General features: G+C 41.8%; 1 pseudogene; it reads right to left on the reverse strand.

The window, feature by feature from the left end:
* Positions 1-3,652: 3,652 nt before the first annotated feature.
* Positions 3,653-4,603, reverse strand: LOC118669451 (annotated as a pseudogene).
* Positions 4,604-10,067: the final 5,464 nt, after the last annotated feature.

Consider the following 10,067-nt stretch of genomic DNA (forward strand, 5'->3'; position numbering starts at 1 on the left):
AAAATATCAAAGAAAGAGTTTTATAAAAATGGTAGGCATCGGTTGTTTCCATGGAACAAGCACACAGGGTTTCCAGTGACTTGTGACAAGGAGACGTCACTCTTTTGAATGTAAATTGTGATATGATCACGTTCATTAGAATGCTGTGATTTTTATATTCCTATTCTATATTTCATACAGCTGTCTTTTCATTGAAATGAGAGCTCACTACCTACGTTACCAATATCTATATTCCTTCTTTTCATTATGGACATATGACTAGATGCACAGCTATCTTCCTTGCAGTTGGATGGTGCCATGGAATGTGGGTGGAAAGGATGGGATCTTGTCTAGGCCGGCCTCTGAAACCTCTCCACAATCCTGCATATTTTTTATTCTCTGCGCTGGTGGGAAGCACTACATGGATAGAGTTTGGAACCACTAAATGGATAGATCCTAGGTCCCCGGATGACTACATGAAGCAGACCTTCCATGTACGACATATTGACACACACACATCTCACTGAATCTCAGTGAGATTTGAGTGAGAAATCAGTCTTTACTGGGATAAGTCACTGAGATTTCGGGCTTGTTTGTTACAACAGCTAGCCTGTCCTAACAGACTACTTTAGCTTGAACAGAAATAACATTTACTATTTATTCAGGTCCTAACTATTATCATATGTTCTCAGACAAAATGCAATTTTAACATAAACTTATAACTGAGTTGCATTTGTTTGTGGACTATTTTCAATATTTTAAATATTATAATGCTCCAAGAAGACCTTAGCATTTTGCTTGTATTGATTAAAAGCAATTAAAATATGTAGTATAGGAACTTTCCACTTACTCAAATGAGAGGGTGGCCGTCCACATTGTACTACTCAGTGAGTTTTATTTCTGAGGCTCCATACTCTCAGACCATCTCTGCCCATGACTTTCAGTGGGTTACAGAGGTTATATGCACTCAAAAGAGAATGAGGCCCATCAAATCCTCATTTTTCTCCTTCTCCCCCAAGTCCTTCAGAATATATTACTTCCTCCCCAAGCCTCTTCTGTAAAGCTTCCCATGTGTGCTCCCCTTTGAGGCCTTCGTCACTAATATCATCCTCATTGCATCAACATCCACGGATTTATTATGAACTTTAAATCCGTAGCTCCTTATATTTGTCATTTGAACTTAAAGAATATTTTAATATTTTGATATTGGATTCTAAGGTCATCAAATCCATCTCCTTTATTATTAATTTTCTTTGAGAGCTTGTGTATCTTGGTCACTTTATTGGCTACAGTGGTAATTTTTTTTGCCAGCTTTTCCAAGCTCAAACTAAAGTTTATGCAACAAATCAGGTTCCATGACCAAATGCTAGCTGCTAGTAGGCTGTGACTGTGTAAATGACTACTGGTCTGAGATTAGCAATAAAACTGTAAGAGTAAGCTCATAAGGCATGAAACCATGCAGGAAAAGGATATAAGAAAGAGATTCCAAGAGTGTCTCTATCATTAGCTGATTATTGCCGAAGACCACGTCATATTTTCTATTTAGATTTGCCAGGGAGAAGAGCTAACCAGCAATGCCAATCACAGGAGCTGGAACAAGAGGACTGACTAGTCTATTTTTTGCTTGTCAGATTATTGTCTAAATTAGGAATGTCCTCCATGATGGCGAGGCATTGTGCCAAAAAGTGCTCTAATGGAAAGAACATGATCTTGGGAATCACATTGACAGGATCAAATTTTGACTGTGTTCATCCCTGTTGTATGACCTTGAATAAATTGTTTTGTGTTTTATTTTTTTCATCAGTCACTTAGGGAATTAGCACCTATAGGATTCTGAGCATATAATAGATAATAAGTCTTTTAACATTTTTAATGCTGAGATTTTTTAAAAAACCGGTAATAGGTTCAAATATTCACTAAATGTTTGCTACTTTTAAAGCTTGTGAGATGAAATCCAGTCTATGGTTCTAGAACAGCCGTGGGCAAACTACGGCCTGTGGGCCGGATCCGGCCCGTTTGAAATGAATAAAACTAAAAAAAAAAAAAAGACCATACCCTTTTATGTAATGATGTTTACTTTGAATTTATATTAGTTCACACAAACACTCCATGCATGCTTTTGTTCCGGCCCTCCGGTCCAGTTTAAGAACCCATTGTGGCCCTCGAGTCAAAAAGTTTGCCCACCCCTGTCTAGAACATAGTAGTACTTCTGGCCTGTGTTAGGATCAAACCCATTATACTCACTCACAGTCCATATTTCCCCTAAAATGTTACTTTTCACCTCTGTCCCTCCACTTACGGCAGGAGATGTCCTAACAGGCAGGATAGGGCCTTTGAAGCCAGGCAACTGAATCCTACATTCCTAACCACTACTCTAATGATAAAAATAAATGTCACTTGCCTTATGCTTGAAGGTCTTCTGTCTAGTATGGGAAACTGGTAAATAAACAGTTTTAACATAGTATAATATAAATTTACATGAGGAAATTGAAGAAAGTTTCACAAAACTTTTTCATGAAGGAAAAGATAATTGGTTGAATCTTGAAGGAAAAATAGATATGAGGTTTAGGGTTAAGAGAGGGTGAAGAGATTGCAAGTAAAGGAAACGGTGAAGTGCCTACCATAGGGCTTGGCACATAGTAGGTGTTTAATATACAGGGTGGGGAAAAACTAGGTTTACAGTTGTTTGTAGGGAAAATAATACAATAATTAACATATATTAATTCAAGAAAAAACTCTGTTTCATGTGCTCACAACTGTAAAACCTACTTTTGCTCTACCCTATATGCTGGTGAAAGAAAGCACATATGCTTTTGCAATGGAAAAAATTAAAGTTTGAGGTAACTGGATAGGAGACAAGGCCGGTAAGGTGGATTGGATGGCCAAGGCCCAAAACCTAGAGCAGATAGTTTAGACTTCATTCTATAGGGAAATACTTGGAGCTTTTAGAGACAAGTGACTTCATCGGATTCTTATTTTATAAAGACACCATATCTTATCAATTTCAAGACCCTTTCACAATATTTTAACAACTCTGAAGGTGAGGTGTATCCCACAGTTGATTTCATGTCACAGTTTAATCAACAGTTGTTTACTTTCTTTCCCAGTGGTTTATAAAATAACTAGAGGCCCGGTACATGAAATTTGTGCAGGGGAGCGGGGTCCCTCAGCCCGGCCTGCACCCTCTCGCAATCCAGGACCTTTCAGGGGATGTCCGACTGCTGGTTTAGGCCTGGCCCCAAATGTCACAGCTGAGGTTCTTGGAAGTGGCCCATCAAAGTTCCTTCCTGCCTTCTTCCTGCCCTCACCCCAAGTCTATGGCTTAAATATCAGGGCACCAGGCTAGGGCTGAGCACTCCAGGAGCCTTTGTAAACATGGCAGGTACAGGCAGGGGGAGCTTGGGGGAACTGTAGGAACTGGTGGAGGCAGCAAGAGCCAGGGGAGGGCAGTGCCCATGGGGAAAGGGGGCATGGGGTGGAGGAGGTATGCTCCTCAGACTTAGAGGTACAGAGACTAAGAGAGACAGAGAAGACAGAGATGGGGATAGAACGAGTGACAGGAAGAGAGAGACTCAGAAAAAGCAAGAGAGAGATTGAGACAGAGAAAGATTCACAAAGAAGAGAGACAGACAGACAGACAGACAGACAAAGACGGAGTCCTGCTCTGTATGAGTCAGTGGGCTGTGTGTGTGTATGAGGGGGGATGTGCCAGTGCGACGGTAAGTGCATCCTTGTGTTGCACGAGGGAGGTGTGCTGGTCATGCAGCACCAGCTCCTTCAGAGACCCGTACAGGTTGTAGGACTCCGCAGAACCCAAGGCAGTGGCCCTGCGGTAGATGACACAGTGCTGGGTATCGCCGTCCACCACCGCAGAGCAGGCACAGCAGCCCCGCTGGCTGCTGTCACGGATGAGGAAGGTACCATCCCGCTGGCTGTTCAGCATTTCCTCAGCCTGCGAGCGGTTGATCTTGCCCACATACCAGGTTCGTTCCTCAGGGTGGGGAGGTCTTCCTCATCCTCCATCAGTGCATACTGGTCTTCAGGCTCATTTTTGATTCCCAACCACTGGTTGATTTTCTTCTGCCGGGCGCCTTTCTGGGTGAGCCATACCAGGTCCTGGTCTCGGATCTTGCGCAGCTGCATGAGGTCTGGCTTCAGGCTGTTCATGCGCTGATCGATCTCCCAGTTGTCCGAGGCCTGTGTCTGCAGCTCCTCTTCCAGCTTCGCGCGGCTCTCGTGGGTCCCCGCGATGCGAGACTTGCGCCGTTCTGAGCTCAGCAGGATCCTCTGCATCTCTTTGTCACTGCCCTCATGCCAAGCACTCCAGGTACTCCTGGCTGCACTTCTCTGGAGTCTGGCTCTTCGAAGATCTTGATGGTTTCATTGAAGGCTTCGATTGCGTGCGCTTCATCTGCAGTTCCTGGGCGGTGCGTGTGTGCTCCTCGTAGAGCTGGTCCTACTCGCAGCTCTTTGTCCTCTGCTTCAAACCAAGGTAACAAAGGAAACCTTTAATTATGATCCTCCTCGAGGCAAGGGAACAGCAAACTTCAATGGAAATTATTTCCTGCCAGAAGTCACGTCCAACTACTGCGAGGCTGTGGACAATAGGGCTGACCATGTACATGCGCAGTAACAGGCTCACGGTCCAGCAGCCCTAGGTGCCCAGGCTCCTCCACAATCCCACAAGCCCCTGGGCGCCCAGGAGTCCTCCACAATCCCACAATCCTCTGGGCGCCCAGCCTACTCCACAATCCCACAAGCCCCTGGTCGCACACTTCCGCTTTTTCTAGTTCCCCCTGAAGTGGTGTTTCCTTCAGTCGCGGTGCAAGTCCAGGCCTCTAGTTGGAGAGGATTTTCGGTTCTTTGACGCTGATAGCTGTCTGCTATTTGGAATCAGTGAAGTGTCGGGAGCGCTGCCGCTGCCGTGAACATGTCGGTCCAAGCGCACTCATGAGACAACCGCCCATTCAGTCCCCGGCTGGCCATCCTGGTCGCAATGAGAAAGGTACTGAGCTGAGCCGTTTCCCATCGGATCTTCCTCTTCCTTCCCCAGCACACCCCACACCTACTCCGGGCGACCACCCCAACCCTGCAGACCCATAAGACCTTCCCCCCTATTTCTTCGACTTTCCCCATCAAACTTGCACCCTATCGCGTTGCCTAGGGGTGCCCCTAACTGCTCCCTGGGGGGCAAGGCCATGGTGTTCTGGTCTCTGGTCGTTCTGGTCGCTGGCTTGATAGATAGATAGATAGATAGATAGATATAGATATAGATATGTAGGTGTATATATATGTGTATATATATATATGTATATATATATAGACATAGATAGATGTTGCTGCTTGCATGTGATGGTATCTTCTATTTAGTAAAAAGTTGAAATTATGGCAGCAGAGGAACAGAGGGACAATGACTGGAAGCCAGAAAACTCGTTGGGAGACTTACCGGATAGCATAGCTGTGGGGTAGTGGGCTCTGATGCAAAACGTAATATGACGCAATAGATTTTGAAATTCTGAAATAGATTCGGGGCTCCCTGAGTCTAACAGGTTGAACAACTTTTGAGTCTTCATCTTGTTCTTTACCGCATTGGTGAGAACCTAAAAAAAAAGCTCCTAGCTTTTCATTAAAACCACATTTTCTTAGGTGAATAACTTAATTATAAAGAGTACCATGTAGCATCTATTAGGAATCAACATTTTGTGAGGAAAAGAACAGGCCCGTTGAGCTGGAGGCCCCTTGAGTGCCCTACCCAAGGGTGTCTGCTCTTTGCCCTGAACTTTCTTACAGAAATAAAGTTTAAAGTCCTGGAAGAGGCTTCAGATACCCCTGGTTCAACTCCTTCATTTTATAGACAAGGAAAATGAGCTTCTGGGGGTGCTGTTCACCTTAAATTTGCTGACGCTTAGCAGCCTCATCCACGGAGGCTCTAGCCTGGACCCCCACCCCGGCCCCTCCGCATTGCTTGTCTACCTGCCTCTGGATATGCCCTGACCCCAGTTACTGAGCAGACAGCAGGAAAGGACCTTTTGCCTCTAATTGCCGCAGTTCAGGGTTAATCCATTTGTTATTAGTTCCCCTGTCTTTTTTTGCATTCATTCTATAGCTGGAATCTAATTCCTTTTGTCTAAATACCTGGTTATCGGCATCCAAACCTCAGCTGATGAGTGGTGGTGTCTGGGTTGTGCTCTGTGGCCTGGGCATTTGCTGCCTGAGTTTCTAATGGGCACCACCTGTCGCTCTGTGCACCAGCTCCTTCCACACCACCCTGAGGCACTTCACCTGGTCCCAGAGTAGCAGTCTCTAGAAAACAGAACTCCCCACATTACTATTTTTTCCCCTCCATCTGACTCCAGACTGTTTATATGGGGTGCTGGATGGAGTTCTGTTGAGTATTTACTTCTTTCTCCAAGCCCAAACTCTGGAACACTTATTCAACATGAACATCCCCTTCTTCTTCTTTTTTTTAATCTCTAAGAAACAGTACACACCAGTAGGCTGTGCAGGACTGCATCCCTTCTTATGGATTAGGCCAACTTTTCTATTCATTGGGGATCCCTTCTAATTGGCCTCATTGGTCAGGTGCTTGTTCTGCTTATCAGTGCCCATGGAGTTTAGTTCTTAAATAATTTTAATGTTTTCTCTGCTTCCTAGCAACCATTCATTGAGCACATGGAATGGAGTATATGCTAAATGCTTTGCGTATCTTAACTCCTTTCCTCTTCATAGCAATCTCATCGTAAGGTGTGATCACAGATCTCCACAGAAGAGGGACTGAAGCTCAGAGACACTACATAAATATCCCAAGGTCATAGGCCATGTGCCCGAGTTAAGATTGAGACCCAGGTTTGGTGACGCATACTTTATGCCTCATTATGACACTGTAGCACCCCCTATCCAGTGCCAACTCATCCTACATTGAGTCTGGCCTGGTTATCTCATTCCAGAACTAGAACATCGCAGTGGGCTGCTGGGGCTTCCATGCGTCACTTGCAGATCAGGGCAGTGGCTGTTCACCTGTTCAGCACATTGAGCTTACCCAGCCTTAGTGACCAACTGAGCTTCCAGGGTTTCCCACCCCTTCAGCATCCAACCTGCCCTTGTCCTGTTTCTCAACTATCTAAACCAGTGGTTCTCAACCTTCCTAATGCTGCGACTCTTTAATACAGTTCCTCATGTTGTGGTGACCCCCAATGTCATTGTTACAAATTGAACATAATTAAAGCATAGTGATTAATCACAAAAACAATATGTAATTATGTATGTGTTTTCCGATGGTCTTAGGCGACCCCTGTGAAAGGGTCGTTCAACCCCCAAAGGGGCCGCGACCCACAGGTTGGGAACCACTGATCTAAACTGTGTTTAGGTGATGCAGAAACTGTAGAGACCTGTGCAAGAATTAGAACATACATTTTTATTCTCTTATTACATTCGAAAAGCCACTAAAGGACTAAGGTGAGAGTGCCCTTTGGTTTCTCATTTGTATCTCACACTAGACATCTCTTTTATTTTTAAGTTCTTAAAATGAAATTTGAGGAGTCTGAATATATCATCAGGACAGCTTACCTCCAAACAGAGCAATAGACGTACATGTAAGCAATGCCTTAAAATATGCCTGGTGGTCTAGGTTTGAGCAGGCCATGAAACCACACAATATTGCACTTAATAATAGCTATTAGATAGCTGAGCCCTAAATGTTCTTGGTTCTATTATACATACTTTATGTGCATCCTCTCATTGAATGCCCAGCAGCATTGTGCAGTAGGAGCTATTATCATCTTCATTTTATAGATGAGGAAACCAAGGCACAGAATAGCTAAGTAGCTTGTCTTGGGTCGTTATCCAGGTTGTAAGTGAAAGATTTGGGATTTGAAGATAGGCAATCTGATTTCAAAGCACAGGCTCTTAATCAAGCCTAATGATTAGAATGTTTTACTTAAATATATAAGAATCGAATATACAGATGAGTATAGTTTTCAAAGCACTAACATTGTCACTTTGGGAAAATAAATCTATTTTCTAAGAATGTTGCCATTTCACAATATATTTTTTGAACTGACCTCTGATTCAATTGCAAATCTACAAGGAAATTAGACTCATTAGGCTCATGCGTGGGTTTTGATTAAAAGCAGCATTAACATAGTATAAAAGTACTTCTATTAATCAATAAAAATGATGAACATTGCCTTCCCCAAATGGAAATGTACAAGGACAGGTAACTTATAAAAGGAGAAATATAAATGACCTATAAACAAAAGAAAAGATGTTCAACTAAATATAGCCAAAGACATGCAAATTAAAATAATGAGAAAACACTTTTCATCTATCAGATTGATAAAAATTTTAAAAAATCCTCTCCCAGCCAGAGCTTGACAAACATTTTTTTCTTATTTAAAAAAACTTTAAAAAAATATATTTTACTGATTTTTTTACAGAGAGGAAGGGAAATGAATAGAGAGTTAGAAACATTGATCAGCTGCCTCCTGCACAACCTCTACTGGGAATGTGCCCACAACCAAGGTACATGTCTTTGAGAGGAATTGAACCTGGGACCCTTCAATCTGCAGGCCGATGCTCTATCCACTGAGCCAAACCGGTTAGGGCAACAAACATTTTTAAAGATTGGCTATATCCAGGATTAGCAAGATGAGGTCAATAAATACCTTTCGAATTACTGACAGTGGTAAAACTTGGTATAATTTTTCTGGAAGGCAGTTTAGCAATACACATCAAAATATTAGCTGGACAAATTCCTGATCCAGATATCACAATTTTAAGAGTTTAAGAAAAGAATTCTTAGAAAACTTCTTATTCTTAGAAGAAGAGAATGTGGTTAGATATACAAATTTTAATAACCAGGATGCCAATTATAGTGTCGTTTATGGTTAAAAAAATGGAACATAAACTAACTGTTAATGGAGTTTTGAGTAAATAAATCTAATGGAATATTATAGTTATTAAGATAAAATGTGGTTTTATGTTGACTATTTTGGAGAAATATTCACAATACAGTGCTCGTTTTTAAAAGCAGGTGATAATATAACAATTACAGTAGAATCTTAGCTTACCTCATTCTATTTGTATCTATCTGTATCTCTATACCTATCTCTCTATACACAAACACACATATATTCTGGAAAAGCTATTCACCTAATACATTAAGAGTGGTCATCTGTGTGTGTTAGGATTTCATACATTTTAAAAATATATTTTTCATGCCATTATTATTTCATGCAATGTATTCTTATATTGTTAAATTTTGATTTTACAATATTCTCTTTATAATAAAAAAAATATTTACATTTTGGGGAAAAATAACTATGACCTAGTTAGATCATCCACAATCTTTATCAGACATGGTTTCCAATAATTTTGGAGTGTATAATAGATAAGAAATACACTCACAGATGAATATTTTGTTATGTGAAATAGAAACAATGTCAAAAGAGAATTTATACAACTATTTCATAATATCATTGAAACGAGAGTCTCCCAATGATGACAATATTTAAATGCTCAACATTTATTTGAAGATATAATTCTGGACCGTTTGTTAACAAAATCATCTCCCCACTTGTACTGTTGTGCCTCATATACTCTGTTTATTTACTTCAGTCTTAATAAAAAAATATGAGAGAGCTGAGTCCTAAAGAAATTCTCTCCCCTGGTAGATTATCAAGCTGTAATTTCTTAGCTTTGTCATGCATCTGAAAATAAATGCATATTTTTACTTACTTGACCAAACTCAGGAATCTGCAGGTCTGCTAACGTTGCATTATGTGGCTGGTGCCCTGAGTAAAACCAGGTGCCCTGTCACAAAAGCTGAGGATGCGCTTGTGAAATTTATTTTATTCCGATTTATGAGGACTGCTGCACACAAATAGATTATTGTAGTGTCTGTGATTAATGGGACACCACACGGCTGCGTGGACTTCATAAATCATTGGATGCAATGTCTGAGTGAATTTTACTTGCAAAATCAGTTTCAATCAGCTTGGCTTAAAAACCAGGGAAAGCAGAAGGATGTGTCCAGTTGTGGGAGGCATTGAAGTGGCGGAGCAGTCACTACGGGGTCCAGTTTTATGCCT

Source organism: Myotis myotis, unplaced genomic scaffold (genome assembly GCF_014108235.1).
Source record: "Myotis myotis isolate mMyoMyo1 unplaced genomic scaffold, mMyoMyo1.p scaffold_m19_p_14, whole genome shotgun sequence".
Lineage (NCBI taxonomy): Eukaryota > Metazoa > Chordata > Mammalia > Chiroptera > Vespertilionidae > Myotis > Myotis myotis.